Here is a 14,111-nt window from a genome sequence, read left to right as displayed (position 1 = left end):
TGGTTTGAACACTGACTAGTCGAGCTCCTGGCCCAGGAAGGGCCTGTGGTAAGTTCCAAACCTCTGTGAATGGCCACCAGCACTGTAGTGAGCACTGAAGGGAAATGTCAGGTTTTTAGCCACAGACTCCACTTCAAGGATGTGCTTCTCAGTCTGGAGGAAAATGTTCTAACCATGAAAAAGCTGAGTAGCGAGAATTGGTAACAACTTTCTCATGAAAACAATGTAGAAAGCAATTTAGTCCTCCCAAAGAGTACCTGCCTAGTGTCTGCTGCCTAAAGGAAAACATTTTAGGTTTTGGGCATAATTTTTTTCAGATGTTTTCACACCACAATGATTTAATTATTTTTCTCTGATCAGCTAAATAGCTATTTGGTTGATGACAGATAGCTAACAGCTTCACTATAATAATCCATATATGAAAGTTGAGGTTACATCCTTCACTTAGTCAAAGAAATGCATTTTTCTGACCTGGTTTCCATCATTACTGTTCCCATTAATAGCAGACTAATAAAGATGCCCTGCTGTAGAAGCCACCCTGTTAAGCAAGCAGAGTTGGATTTCCACCCATATTTTCTGTGGAAGACTAGCAGTATATACCTCTGCTGTTTTCCTGCTTTACAGGGGTCCCAGAGGACATGCAAATGTTTAATTTGGAGAGCACACACATGCAAATTATTAATATCAACTGAAGTTTCATACTTGCATTTAATTTTTTACTGAAGTGTCCTATGTTTCATGCTTGTCTTTAAAAAACATAAACTTAGTGTGCCATGTTGTAATTAGAGGGCTGAAGGAACAGCAGCGGAGCAATGGAGACTGGATCTACCAGCTGAAATTCAAGTTTGTGCACTGTGATTGATTTGTTGTCACTGACAGGACCTGACAAAGAAAACACTGGATCCTGTTCCAGAGTTGCACCCTCCTAAATATCTGTGCAATTATATGAAATTAGTATATCTTCATTTCTTTGGACAAAACTGCAGTTTCCCCAAGGCTCTATTTCAATCCATGTCCTACACATTTCCCAAGCAATGGAATACTGACATGCAAATCTGACAGGCGTACTCCTCAGTGTGCCACATTTACAATCTGCCCCTGCATGTGCAGATCAAATTCCACCACCTAATATACAATTTTAGCCCTTGTGATTACACAAACACCCGCAGGAGATGCAGCTCTCCTGCAGCTACAAGGCTCTCTCAAGAATGAGCTACCTGCTCCAGACACAGCAGGTGGAATGGTGCATCACCACCTTCTCTCCTGGATTTTTAAATCAACTTTAATTGTAGCAAAACTCTCAGGAATGTGTGTCAGCAGTGCTGTGAAGCTGTAGAGGATCATGTTCCTGAGCCAGCTCACAGCACTGCTGATCCAAGTGAAATGGAGGGACCTGAGTATGAGCAGCAGCAACATCTGACTGCAAACACATGAAATGTCCTGAGATTTAGGGAGGGTCAGAAGACACCCAGAAAGGTAGAATGAGGAGGAGGCAGGGAAGGGGGGGGGGAAATTTAAAAAATGGAGGGAAATGAGGAAGTAATATTGTCTTAAGTCACTACAGAGAATTAGTCCATTAGGATAATGGCTGAATTACAGGAAACCTTTTTTATTTTCACATCTCTGCTGCTGAAGGAATGGCTCATTCTCCACTGCAGCATCATCTCAGTGACCAAGGCAGCATCAGAAAACTCAGAGCTCAGTCTGAACCTCACCCAGAACTCTTTACACAGAATTCTAATTAAGGTGCATGGCTCTGAGAACAGAAGGATGAACAGAACATGGGCTATGCTGGTTGAGCACTGAAAGGTGAAAGAAGTGTTTCAGTTGTTTTCCTTCCCCATATGTGCTAAAAGCCACAAACTATGTAAGCCACAAGCACCATGGGATCCAGACTTTGGACTACTAGATGATTACGTTTATTCTGATTTTTAGACCTTTTGTTTTAATTTTTTTTGTTTAGTTAATGTAAATAAAAATTGATGTTTAACTCCCAGAGCACTTGAGGACATGTCATGAAGACTACAGTCTACCACTCTTCCTATAACACATTTCAAGAAGGGAATAAAATAATCAATGAGGCAGACATGAAACAGTCTGAAGGCCCACATTTGGTTTAGTGTTCATGACAACAATAATTAGCCAGGATTAATCATCATAATGGTTTTTAAAATTTAACTTGTGAATGGAAAGCAGTTAGCTCAGGAATTCTGCCACCAAAATTTTAGCTCCAGTGCAGTCCACAATGATTGCACTAAAAGCCACAACTGTTTTATTAATCTTCAATGATTTAAATAAAATAAGCTGATGGGACATAATAATGATTCATAAGAGATCAGTATCACTAAAACCCATATATGTTACCATAGCATTTTCCATGGAAGTTACACACTGCCATGGAGATTAAACCTTCCCTTCACCCATACTTGGCAAACTTGCTTCAAAACAGAACCTTGGCAAATATGTCCCAGGCTGTACTAATCCTGATTAAGAGAGATTTTGAAATTTCTCATAACTGATAACCTGAGAATCAAACACATGTATGCACCTGAAAAAAACACCAAAATTTGATGACCCCAGCCATATATAAGGTGTTTATTCTGCACCATGAAAGTCAGTGGGAGCCCTGCTTGTCCTCAACGAATGTGGGATGAAGAAGTTAATAAATAAGATAGAAAGGGATAAAGGCAATGCTCAATTTTACTGAAATCAAAATTGCTCAAAAGCTTGAAATGTCATACAGGAAACTAAAGATGAATATGGAAAGGAGTGTGTTGGACAGCAAAATGCACACAGCTTCATCCTGATCCCAACACAGTTCAGAAAAAGAAATTTAAGCCATTTTTCACAAGAGAAATATTCCTAGAAAATACAACATGCTCATGTCTCAGGTAGTCATCACAGCAGCAGGACATATCCTCTCTCACTTCTCTTGGGATGAGTCAGGAGTAACAGAAGTGTTATATATAATTATAAAGTTATATCTATATATATAACTTATATATACTTATGGATAGCAGCAACTTTTACTTCTAGGGGAAATTACCAGTTTGGACAAGCACAAACCATAATCCACATACAAGATATTTATTCAATCATTAATATAAGCAAGATTTTAGTACCAAAGTGAGTTAAATGGTTTCATGCTGAAGCCTGGCCCTCATGGATTTGGGATATGGAAGTGCCTTGTTTTTCAACAGACAGAAATGGCTTTTCCAGTTATGTCTCCTGAGCTGATCACAATGTGCAACAGGCACAGACTAAATCAGAAGCCACCTTTAATTCATCATCTGAGTACAAATTATTATGAAAAAATGTCAGAACTATTCTACCAGTTTAGCATCATAGATTCCACACCAGAAAACCAACAAATGCAGGATGAAAAAATAGCAAAAATGAGCGTTACTTTGACCAGACAGGGCAAGAGTAACAGTGTTGGATAATCCTTTGCCCAGTGACCTGAATAAGGAAGAACAAACACTTCAGGATATCAAGCTCCTCAATTTAAATGTTAAGGCAGTACTTCAAATTTCTATTTCTAATATTTAGCTTGGTTTCAGACAGTCAAATTAAATCTTGAAAAACATTCTGCTTTATTTCTACTATGCATCTATTGATGTTAAAAGAAATTTTAAAGGTAATCAAACAACTGATTGTTCATGTGCTAGATTAATTCCTGGGGGAACATTTAGGTTTCCCAATGTAAGAAACAAAAGGACCCCTCACATATTTCCAGGAACAAACAGCAAAGCGACAGCTGAGATTTGTTCCTGTGAACCTTCATGGCTGTGCTGTCAGCAGAGTCCAGGTGTAGCCCATATGAGCTGAGAAAACCAGGATTCTTAGGAGCACAGTCCTATTTCCATGTGCACAATGCATCCATGCCAAGGTGCACTTGAGCATCTGGAATTCACTTCTCTGTCTGGACTGGATTTTAGCTAATGTCTGAGAGATTTATGCTGCCAGGTAGCTCCCACTCTAAAGCTGCTCTCATGGCTTCTGCAGGATTTGTAAGGCACTGAAACGCACGGCCGTGCAGCAGTGACTCATTTAATAGGCTTTAGTGATAAAAGCAAGGCTGGCCAGCTGCACATTATAAGAAGTAAACATGAGACAGGCTCTTCAGTCAATGATTTGGAAGATTCCTTCATTTGTATGGCTCAGGGAATGTCTGGGACAGAAAATACTGTAAGGAGCAGGATTTGGAGCATGTGGATCACTGACATCTCTGGGACCAGACCAGCACTGCCAAACTGCTTAAGTCTCCTGGTCCAAGTGGTGGCTTCACATTTAACAACAATTCCCAGTAGACATTTTCTCCTTGAACATCTTCAGCTGCTGCAGAAGCTGTTGCTCTTAATTGAACAGCAAAGTATGTCCTGGGACCATCACAAGAGGCTGCAAACACAAACCTCTCACAGGATCCACGGTGACGGTGCCAGGGCACTCCCCTCCTTCAGCACAAAACAAATGGTCCCACTCCTATTCACCACAAGCTCACTTTATTCCCTGCCACCAACACTGCACTTTATTAAAGCATCAGAAACATCCAAAGCTTCTCTTGCCAAGGACTACAGTGTATAAGAGGGAAAGTTATGGTGTATAATTTAAACATACTTTAAACAACAGTCTTTCAGGTGCAAAAACAGCTGTTTGTTCCAACACTGAAAGTCACTTAAATTAGATTAAACAAATAGTCAAGATCAACTATTACTAGGCACTTCAAGCCTGAGCAAGTAAACTCTTATTTAAATGAATCACTGGGTCATTTTAATCAGTTAAGTGGCTTAGCCAGGAATGTCTGCTGTTCCTTTTGGTTTCAGGAGCTTCCCTACCTGCACTCATCACTACTAAAATAATCCCTCTGCTCCACCCAGGCATTAGGCCCTAATTCATCAAAATCCCTGAACCAAAAAAAGCTAACTTTAGTGGGTGAGAAGCCCCTTGGAAAGTGACTCACGATCCTAAACCTGTGCTGCTGCCTTTGTATTCTTGATCATTGATAGGCAATTTTAATGAGGCAGATGAAATTTATACAAAGCACTGAATAATAGTCAATAAATGATTGCCAGTGTAGTGCACCGGCACTTGCCTAATACAAAGCACCGTGGACTTATTAATTCACTGGCTGTTACTTTATCTTACCATGGGATAAGATGAAGCAGAGGTGTAAGGAGCAATCTCAGCTGCTGTTATTAAACTGTCTGGAAGAGGAAATGTCCCAGAGGAGGGCACTTTGTTCCCCACACACATTTATATAAACACACACCTTATGTGGCGTGTGCTCCGAGCTCACTAACGGGATGCTCACACAAGTGGGAGGATGAGCCCTCTTCCCAATTCAGGTCGTGTCATTTGTATGTCCCTCAAACTTGTAAAGGTCTTTGCTCCATCTGGGAGAAGCTGAGGAGAAACAGACAAAAAGGAGCTCCAGAATGAAAGGCACCATGTAAGGGATGAAACAAAAGAAATGTGAACACGCCAGGAATAGCGAGGCATGGCAGGAAACAGCAAGAGGATGTACCCTTCTCTCCTCCTAGCTGGAGTTTCATCAAGGTTCTTATTTTGTTCCTCATCCTGAGCCCTGAAAGAGCAAAAAGCTCATTTATTCTAAAGCATAATACTATTAAAAATATAACTTACAGATCTTGGAAAGATGTGAATTACAATATTAGATACACAACTGAGAGCTTCTTCAGGGGGATGGTGGGTCAGGAGGACCTTTAAGGTACTTGAATTTTAAAAACAGCTAAAATTTCCTTTCTTCAGCCCTTAGCTAAGGTTTCCACAACCACCCTCCTCAGTGATGACAGAGGATTCAGGGTGCACAAAGGTGTTCACAGGGGCAAGAATCTCTGCAGGAGCACAGCCACTGATATCTCAGACAACGGAAAAGGTTCTAGAAATAGATTTTTGGAACAACTCTACATTCAATGCAAAAAAAAAAGAAAAAAATGCAGAAAGGAGGAAAAGTAAAACAGAATGAAGTGAGATTTCTGTCAAGTGATTCTGACAAAGGTCCAAGAGATATTTCTGATTTCCTGCATGGCCTCTGTCAGGACATTTCCTTCACTCCTTTTGCCACCATTAAATCCAAGGGAAATGCATAACACAAGTGCAAAGAATTCTTCAGTCATTAGCACTGGTTAGGGCTAAAATTTCACCTTTTCAGGAAGAAGTGAGCTGTGGAAAAGCTTAAAAAGCAGGTTAGATTTTAATCATATTTTAAAAAAAGAAAAAGGCAGGAAGGCTATCTATTCAGTGGGAATCCAACAAGAAAACAATTGTCTTACAAGGGCAATTGAAAATCAAAGTGAATGAGTATTTATAGCAACTGAACTGTTTAAAACAACAAACTGAAACTGCAGCACCAACTACTTCACAAAGTCATATTCTTGAAGAAGGGGGAAAAAAAAGATCAAAGATCTGCAGGCAGCCAGCTCTGCATACAAGTGGCTTTATCAGCTCTTGGCTGTGTTAAAGGGAGTCAGGCATCCTGAAAGAGAAAGCATTTAATGAGGTGATGAACAACACTTTCTTGGCCTTAATTATAAGGATAGGACTAAGCAACAATAATTGCAGGAGAAATTATTGTCAAGAGATATTTCCAAACAACAACAAAAAACCCATGTCATTATCAAACAATTATTTTAAGTCTCATTTACATATAAAAAAGAATAAATGGAATAGTCCTCTTTTTCTTTTCCATTTGTGGGGGTGGTGGAAATTTTCAGGGTGGTGCATGGGAATTAGAGGCACTACACCCAATATTGCTAATGACAGATTAATTCTCTGCAGATCACTCTGGGAATTGTGCATTTGTATCCAGGAGCAGAATTCAACACAAGAAAAGCTCAAATCTCTGTGATGTGCCCCCAAAGAATCCCATGTATTTAATAATAGGAACAGAAGACCAACTTCCTCACAAAGTAGCTCTTGAACTAAATGGCAGAAAAGCTCCATTTAGGACAGAGAAAACTAAGTTTGAGGTGTAGTAAAACAGATGTGCACATAAGCTGCTCAGACCTTATCAGATGAGCCTTTTAAAAGCTCAGATAAAAGAAATGAGGTGTACCCAGCAGCCTGGAGTCAAACAGGGCTGCAGGAGCCAACAAGGGTATGTCATACCTACAGAGACATGAGATCATGGCACTTGCTCTGGGGCATTTATCTCAACACCACTTCGTGCCTACAGCTCCCAAGCAGTGGAAGACCAGGAGATTTTTGGCACTGGGAGCGATGCAGAGCCAGGTCGTTTCCCACATTAGCAAAGAGAGCAAAGTGCCATTTTCTCAAAATGGTTCCTGCTCAGCTTTTAAAATAAACAGCCCCATCTGCAAAGAAATTCAGAAAAATCCTGGTTGCCAATGGTTCCTGGAATTTTTTTTTAATCCTGATCAAATTTACCATTACCAGCTAGTCATTCTGGGTGTCTAAACCACAGTCCTTGTGTTAAGACAGATTTTTTCAGAAGATGGGGGGAGTTTATCTCACAGAAAATAGAGTCTCTTTAATTGTTTTCAGTTAATCCTCAAAACCAAAGAACTGCTTGCTTTGAGTAATAGTAATCTTTGTCTCATGTACACATACTTAAGAGAGATTAAACATATTCAGTGGTTGTGAATAGAGCACCTACAAGGAAACCAAATAAAATAAGGTTATGAAATTTGAATTCCTTTCCTGGATGCAGATATTTTGGCAAGTAACACAAATAATGATCATCAATTATGCCTAGAACAGACTGGTATTACCATCATTTGAACATACCCAACAAGAAATCTTATTTCTTTCACAAAAAGAGTATTACATAAAACTGGGTGCCAGCAAGGCTTTTGCTCTTTAGTTTAATCCAGACAATCTTTGGTTTATTCCAAACAATCAGGGCAGTGATAATTATTACTGTTCAAGGAAGGCTTACTTTTCTTATTTCAAACCTCTGATAGGTTTGACAAACTATTTGAAATATTAACACATTTTTCTAGGAAAGGGGAATTCATCAGTATTGTTCTTCCATAAAATTCTGACAGCCAAAGCATAATTTGGGCAACAGAGGCTGTTTTGTGCTTGTGTTATAAGGTACAAGAGATCCAAAACCTGATTTTTAAACTGGATAAAAACACATTTTATACATTTCACACACTTCAGAAAATGCAAAATACATTCCATAAATTAGACAAGTGATTTCCCGCTTGTATTTCAGAGATATTTTGAGGTCCAGAGACTACTCCAAAGGAATCTACACAGAAATATGTCAAGAACAGTATTCAATAGGCTTGCATTTCCTGTAGTGAAGCCTATCAGGTCTACAGGAAAGGCTCCATTAATTTAAAACCCTTCTCAGCCACATGGTCCCAGCTCACAACTTACATAAATGGGTTTATAAGGTGCAAACAATTGAGAAAAAAATTTCTGAGATCTTGTAAATGCTTATAGAGCTACAAGGTAATAAGACACAATCAGTTTAATCCAAAGTTAGTAATTTCTAAGATTCTGGCCAAATCAGTGGGATATGATTATGACTCCAGATACTAATTACTTATGACTGCGATGATTCTAGTGACAAGGACAGGATAAATATGTATTTCTTTCTACTACTTTATTTACTGACATGAGATGGCACACTAGCAGCTTCATATCTGCCCTTTCTGTGTTTATTGTAAATTAAAGCCTTGGCTCACAAAATACAGAGAAAAGCACAGTTCTTATTTCAAAAGCTCCCTCTAGCTTTTCCTAACTGTTCATTACCAGAGTTTTCCTGATGATCTGCTAGAAAAAGCAGCTTAGAGTCAAAGGTGGTCTCATCAGTCTTAGAGAAACACAAGCACATATTGTATAACCAATTTCAAGTAGGTTTTTAATTTGTAAAAGCCACACAGTTAAGATGACGTTAAAAACCCACCCCCTTCTTTTGATTCAAGATCAAAGAGATTTTTAGAAAAGTGACATAACCCTTAGATGTCCCAGAAAACCACATTTGCCACAATTAACCAGCTTCAGTCTCCAAGCCTCAGACACAGAGAGGAGCTGGAACAGCATGTTCGGAGCAGCGAGGGTTTACTGCGGCTGTGGGCACGTTCGGAATAAACAAGCACAGGTCAAATTCCCCACAGCTTCGTTCTAGCCTGTGACAACCAGGGGCAGACGGTCAAAGGGAGCTGGAAATGAGTGATCTGGGATTGCAGCACGGGGCTCCCAGGCAGTGCAGACCAACACATCTCCACTGAACTGGCTGTGCCCCACTGATGGGAGCTGCGAGCGCCGGATCCACCAGCTCCAGGCACGGTGGAGACCACTGACACTGCACAGGTGAACTGCACGTGGGCCAGCTGCTGCTTTTCAACCAGAGACAAACTAACAGTCTGGTGACTGCCCTGAGGTCTGGCATAGCAGAAGCAGAGATAAATACAAAAAAGTGTCTGAGATTCTAAAGAAAGAGGAGCTAAGGAGATGGGAAGTTCGAAGTTAGGCTTTATCTGCAAGTTACTCTCAGCAATTCTGCATAAATGTCTTCTGATAAAACTTGTTCTGAGACAGCTGAACAAGGTACCTGGTTTCAGAATGCCCAAGGTCTACTCAGTCTTTACCATAAAGCTGTTACAGGACAAAGAGGTGACACCACAGGTATTCCAGAAAGGTGAGATGAGAAACCCATCTGAAAAGACAGCACAAAAGTAAAGGAAACATGAGGATGATAAGTAATCTGTGAACATGGAAAATTTCTATGAGAGAAGGTGATGTTTTAAAATTACCTTCACTATAAATGAAAAAGAAAGAGTTTTCAGTGGATTATCCATCACAGCTGTGTTTAAACTACAAAGGATGGCTTTAGCTGCAATGGCAGCATGCCAGCAGAACAGAAGAGGACACTGACAGTGGGCAAGTGTCCAGTAAGGACACATTTCTAACACTGCCCATTGCTGCTGGGGCAAATCAGCACCAGCAGAGTCCCCTCACTGCTCTCAGGTACCAGAGGGAATCTCAGCACATACAGCACCCAGGGAGAGCACACACATGAGCACATATCAGAGATCAATCCTAACACTGCCAGTCCAAACTGGGTAGGAGCCTCAGTCCTACTGATAATTCCCTTTTATCTTCAGCAATGGAGGTTTTAGAGACAAAGTCCAGTTCCACTGTTGTGGGTGTATGAATAGGAGAGATTATAGCTACTCAGAAAGTACATACATAACCTTCTGTAGTGCCCTCTGTTCCTGTGGCACATACATTCCTCACTGGAGAGATCAGATCAAATAAGGACATATCAATTCAGCAGGTGCTACTGCCCACTCAAACACCACCCAGGGAATGGACTAGAAACACAGATTTAACCTTTAAATTAAATGGGAATGAAGGGGAATTTCAGTCGTTTGGCAGACCACCACTAGAAGAGCTGTGGCCCACATCTTATGAAATGCTGATAAATATAGATGAGTAGCAAATAATACACAATCTTCTGTATTCTTTTTATATATTTTAACTTCCTACTATCTTTATGCACTTTCACAGAGATCTAAGATTTCACAGCATTAAAGCACTCAGTGTGCTGTAGGAAGGGATAAAAAGACACATTATGAGTTTAAAAACTGAGAATTTCATGGGAGAGTTAAAATTTTCACTAAGGGAACACCAGAAAGAATTACTGATTTTTCAGACAGCTTCTACATCAAAGGATTAAATAAGAAAACCAAAGTCTTTTATAAACTCAAGCAAACGTACAGACAATGTCAAAGCTATTTGGTCACAAATTGGAGCCATCATTTTCACTTTGAAGGCCTGCACAAGAAGCTATTCTGTACTGGAACTGCCACAGAAATTGAAGGGGGAAAATGAATGGGACAGGGGAAATATGGACCTACAATTCTGAAAGAGTATAAAGTGCTATGTAGAAGCAATATTTATAGGAGACACCAGAAAGCTAAAGACTTTCCTGTTGCCCATCATTGACTGTGATATATGGGCTGTGGTTGTCACACATACAGAAGGACAAACCTGAATTGGATTGTCCTCTGTGGAATTAAACTATCCTTACAGGGAATTAGAGCTCCTTCTCACTGTCCCTGGAGTGATCTCAAACCCCTCCTTGTTCATGGATGCAGGAGTGGGTCCATCACCCAACAGAGCCAGTAAGAAAAGCAAATTATGAAAACATTAAACCCTGTTTTGCAAATCAAATTGCCCAGTGTGTTAACAACCAAAGCAGATCAGACAGCCTCAGTTTGCCTTGCCTTCGTAAATTGCCCTAATTTGGAGACTCATGTGAAGACCACCTGGCAGCCTAAATTCCATGGGCTGACTTGGACACAATGCTCTGAGTCTCCTAACTGGGACAGATTCAGACCTTCAGCTTCATCAAGGTGACCCATAACAGGAACATCCACACAGATCTGTTTCCACTCTTTTCATTGCCTATTGCACGGTTTTGCCCCAGTATGTTACACTTAGTGCTGCAATTATTTACAGTAACTCATAATCATGATGACAGCAAAAGCTCTGACAGAAGAGAGGAGATGGAAGAGGAATCTCTTTCTCTGAGATCAGCAAAATGAACAATCAGCCATCAGGAGTGCCATGGAAAGGGCCACTGGCAGGTGTAAGCAGCCCAGCATCTGTGCCACCTGACACCAGAACTCAGCACCCAACCCATGTGCACACACACAGATATCCACCAAATTCCTTCTGGGCTAGAGAAAGCAGTGGGTCCATTTAACTGATTATATTCCCTAGAAGTCTCCCAGCATTGGCCTTTTAATGCATTCCTCTCTAAAAACGTTTCTTGCATGTGTGTATTTCCATTTTCCTTGAGACTTCAAAAGAGTTGGCATTGTTAACTTTGAATATTGCTAGTTAATTGTTGCTGGGAAAAGACAAATTATGAGCAGGGGAACTGTTCTGGGAGGATTTAGTGTATTTGAATAATTCAGACCCCTGCCGTTAACGTGACAGGATTGTTTTTCTCCTGCAGTAGCCTGCTGCTATAAGAATTAAAACTGTCGTGGCAGGCTACAGCTTGGGCTAGGCCTTAGTAATGAGCTTTATCAGTCAATAAATGATTTTATGCAGCAAATTAAACTGTAAATTTGGTTTAGGTGGTAAATATTTAGAGAATAAAGATATCCAGCTAATGAGGAGGACTGGGTGGGGGAAAAATGTAATGCAAATGTCAATCCTTTAAATCTTTGGTAGGCTAAAGCTCTGCAGAAAGTTTATCGCCACTGCCTTCTTTGTTTTTCTTATCTTTTTTTTTTTATTTTCCTTTTTAAACAGCAAGGGAACACTATCTCAACTGTATCTACAGATGCTGGAGAAGGAGGAAAAGACTTTTTTGGGGTATTGTGGAGACACAATTCCATGCACTCACTTGACTCTGGGATTGAAGCATGAAGTGGTGAAAGCACTTGTCCAAGAGAGACATTGAAGGTTGCTCCTGGCTCTACCACACAAAAAGATGTTTTTGGCCCTCGCTTGTGGCAAAAGAGAGCAGCAGCAGCAATCAGCACAGGCAGCCAGTGTAAAACATTCTCCTGTCAAAAAGGATGGCAAGGTGACCTTTGGGCTCCCCAGCTCCCGGCTCACCCAAACCCTGCCCTGCTCTGTGGCCCAGCCTAGGGGGGACATGCACAGAAAGGGATTCCCAGAACATCAATCCATCAACAGGAGGAACATGGTTTAAAAAGGCACATCTGGATTAACGTGGATGAAAGTGCCTGAACAAATCAGCTGCATTCATTCAAAGGTCAGGTGATTAACAATGTGCTGTTTCAAGAGCAGGCAGGGAAACACTCTACCAAAAAGCTGACTTCCAAGATGAGTCCTTGACTTCCAGCTATGCTCTAAGGATTATTCTTTCTCCAGGGAAGTTTTGGAAAACTTACTAATCTTGGCAAGGGCATTAATTTCCAAGATGAAAATTTTGCATGTAATTTTTTTTTTTTTTTACTCTGGTCAAAAAATCAGCTTTCAGAGAAAAAAAAAAAAGTATGGGAAAAAATGTTAGTCAGCCCCATAAAGAACTGCTGGAACTCATCCTAAAGCTAGGAGTGCTAACCTTGCTGTCCTTTATCACTAACAGTAGCAGCAAATTTTTTGTGATTTCTGCAGGATCCTTTCTTCGATACTTTCTCATAAGAAAATTATATGCAGCCCCTGACAGAACCCCCAAAACAATGGCTTTATTTATGCCTTCCAGGTGACACTGCCAGATGGTAAAATCTCAGGCAAACAAAGCCAGAAGCGCCTGGACACTTGGTAGGGCTGACACAGAACCCAGTCCAGGACAGAGAAACCATCTCCTTTCCTGAGCATCACAGGAGAACTAAGAATTGATTCCAGAAGCTCCACTTTGAGGTGGTGCAGGCTCTGACACTGCACAGTGATAACTCACAGAGAAACCCCCAAGTACCACAGAGCCCCCCAGTTCCTCCTCTGGGGGAGCTCCTTGCTGATGCTCAGGTCAAGGTCAGCCTTGACATTTTAAAAACCAGTTGATAAGGTATGAAGGAAAGTCTGCACAAGGCTTTAAAGCAAAATTTGAAAAGGACACAGCTACATATTGAAAGGAAATTGAGCCACAGAATCCCCCAGTAAAACTCGGTTGGACCCACACATTGTACACTCCAAACAATATGCTATTAAGTGCAATAAATCCAAACAACACCCTGGAGATCTGTTTGGAAGATCAGAATATATATTGGGGATATAGTGTGGAAGGCTGTTTTTAACATGAAATCTATTCAATTGCAAGCTGTTGATGTTAACTGTTTCTTGAAAGACCCAATATACTAATGCAGTTTATTTACGTGGCAGAGAACAAACCTTCATGTATCACCTTCTCTATGCCTTTCTTTGATTAGATTGCCTCACTTTAATTACTAAATTCTGTTAAAGGACTTTCCACATAGATGTAATTTCATGCAGGTGTTACCTGGTGTAATGAAACCAGATGTTTCCCTCATTTGAGATGTGTGTGCTGCAATAGTCTGATTTGTATATCCATCAGTTCAAACTGGAAAAAAAATATGTCTGGGAGTGTGAACTGAGATCAGACTGTGAGGACAGAATGGGTAGTGCCACCTGTTGTCTTCTTTTCTATACAAGAGTCTTCCACTTGTACA

The 14,111-nt window shown here is 40.5% G+C and overlaps 1 long non-coding RNA gene across 9 annotated transcripts in view; it reads right to left on the bottom strand.

Moving 5' to 3' along the window:
• The window catches only part of LOC107210020, a 204,986-nt gene that overhangs the window by 112,779 nt on the left and 78,096 nt on the right, over positions 1 to 14,111 (bottom strand). For all 9 annotated transcript variants that reach the window (XR_004499070.1, XR_004499068.1, XR_004499069.1 and 6 more), the window contains one exon: positions 9,548 to 9,652. This is a non-coding gene — a long non-coding RNA (uncharacterized LOC107210020). The remainder of the gene's footprint in view (positions 1 to 9,547; positions 9,653 to 14,111) is intronic.

The sequence above is a fragment of the Parus major genome, chromosome 11 (genome assembly GCF_001522545.3).
Source record: "Parus major isolate Abel chromosome 11, Parus_major1.1, whole genome shotgun sequence".
NCBI classification, from domain to species: domain Eukaryota; kingdom Metazoa; phylum Chordata; class Aves; order Passeriformes; family Paridae; genus Parus; species Parus major.
This window is presented reverse-complemented; position numbering and strand designations above follow the sequence as displayed.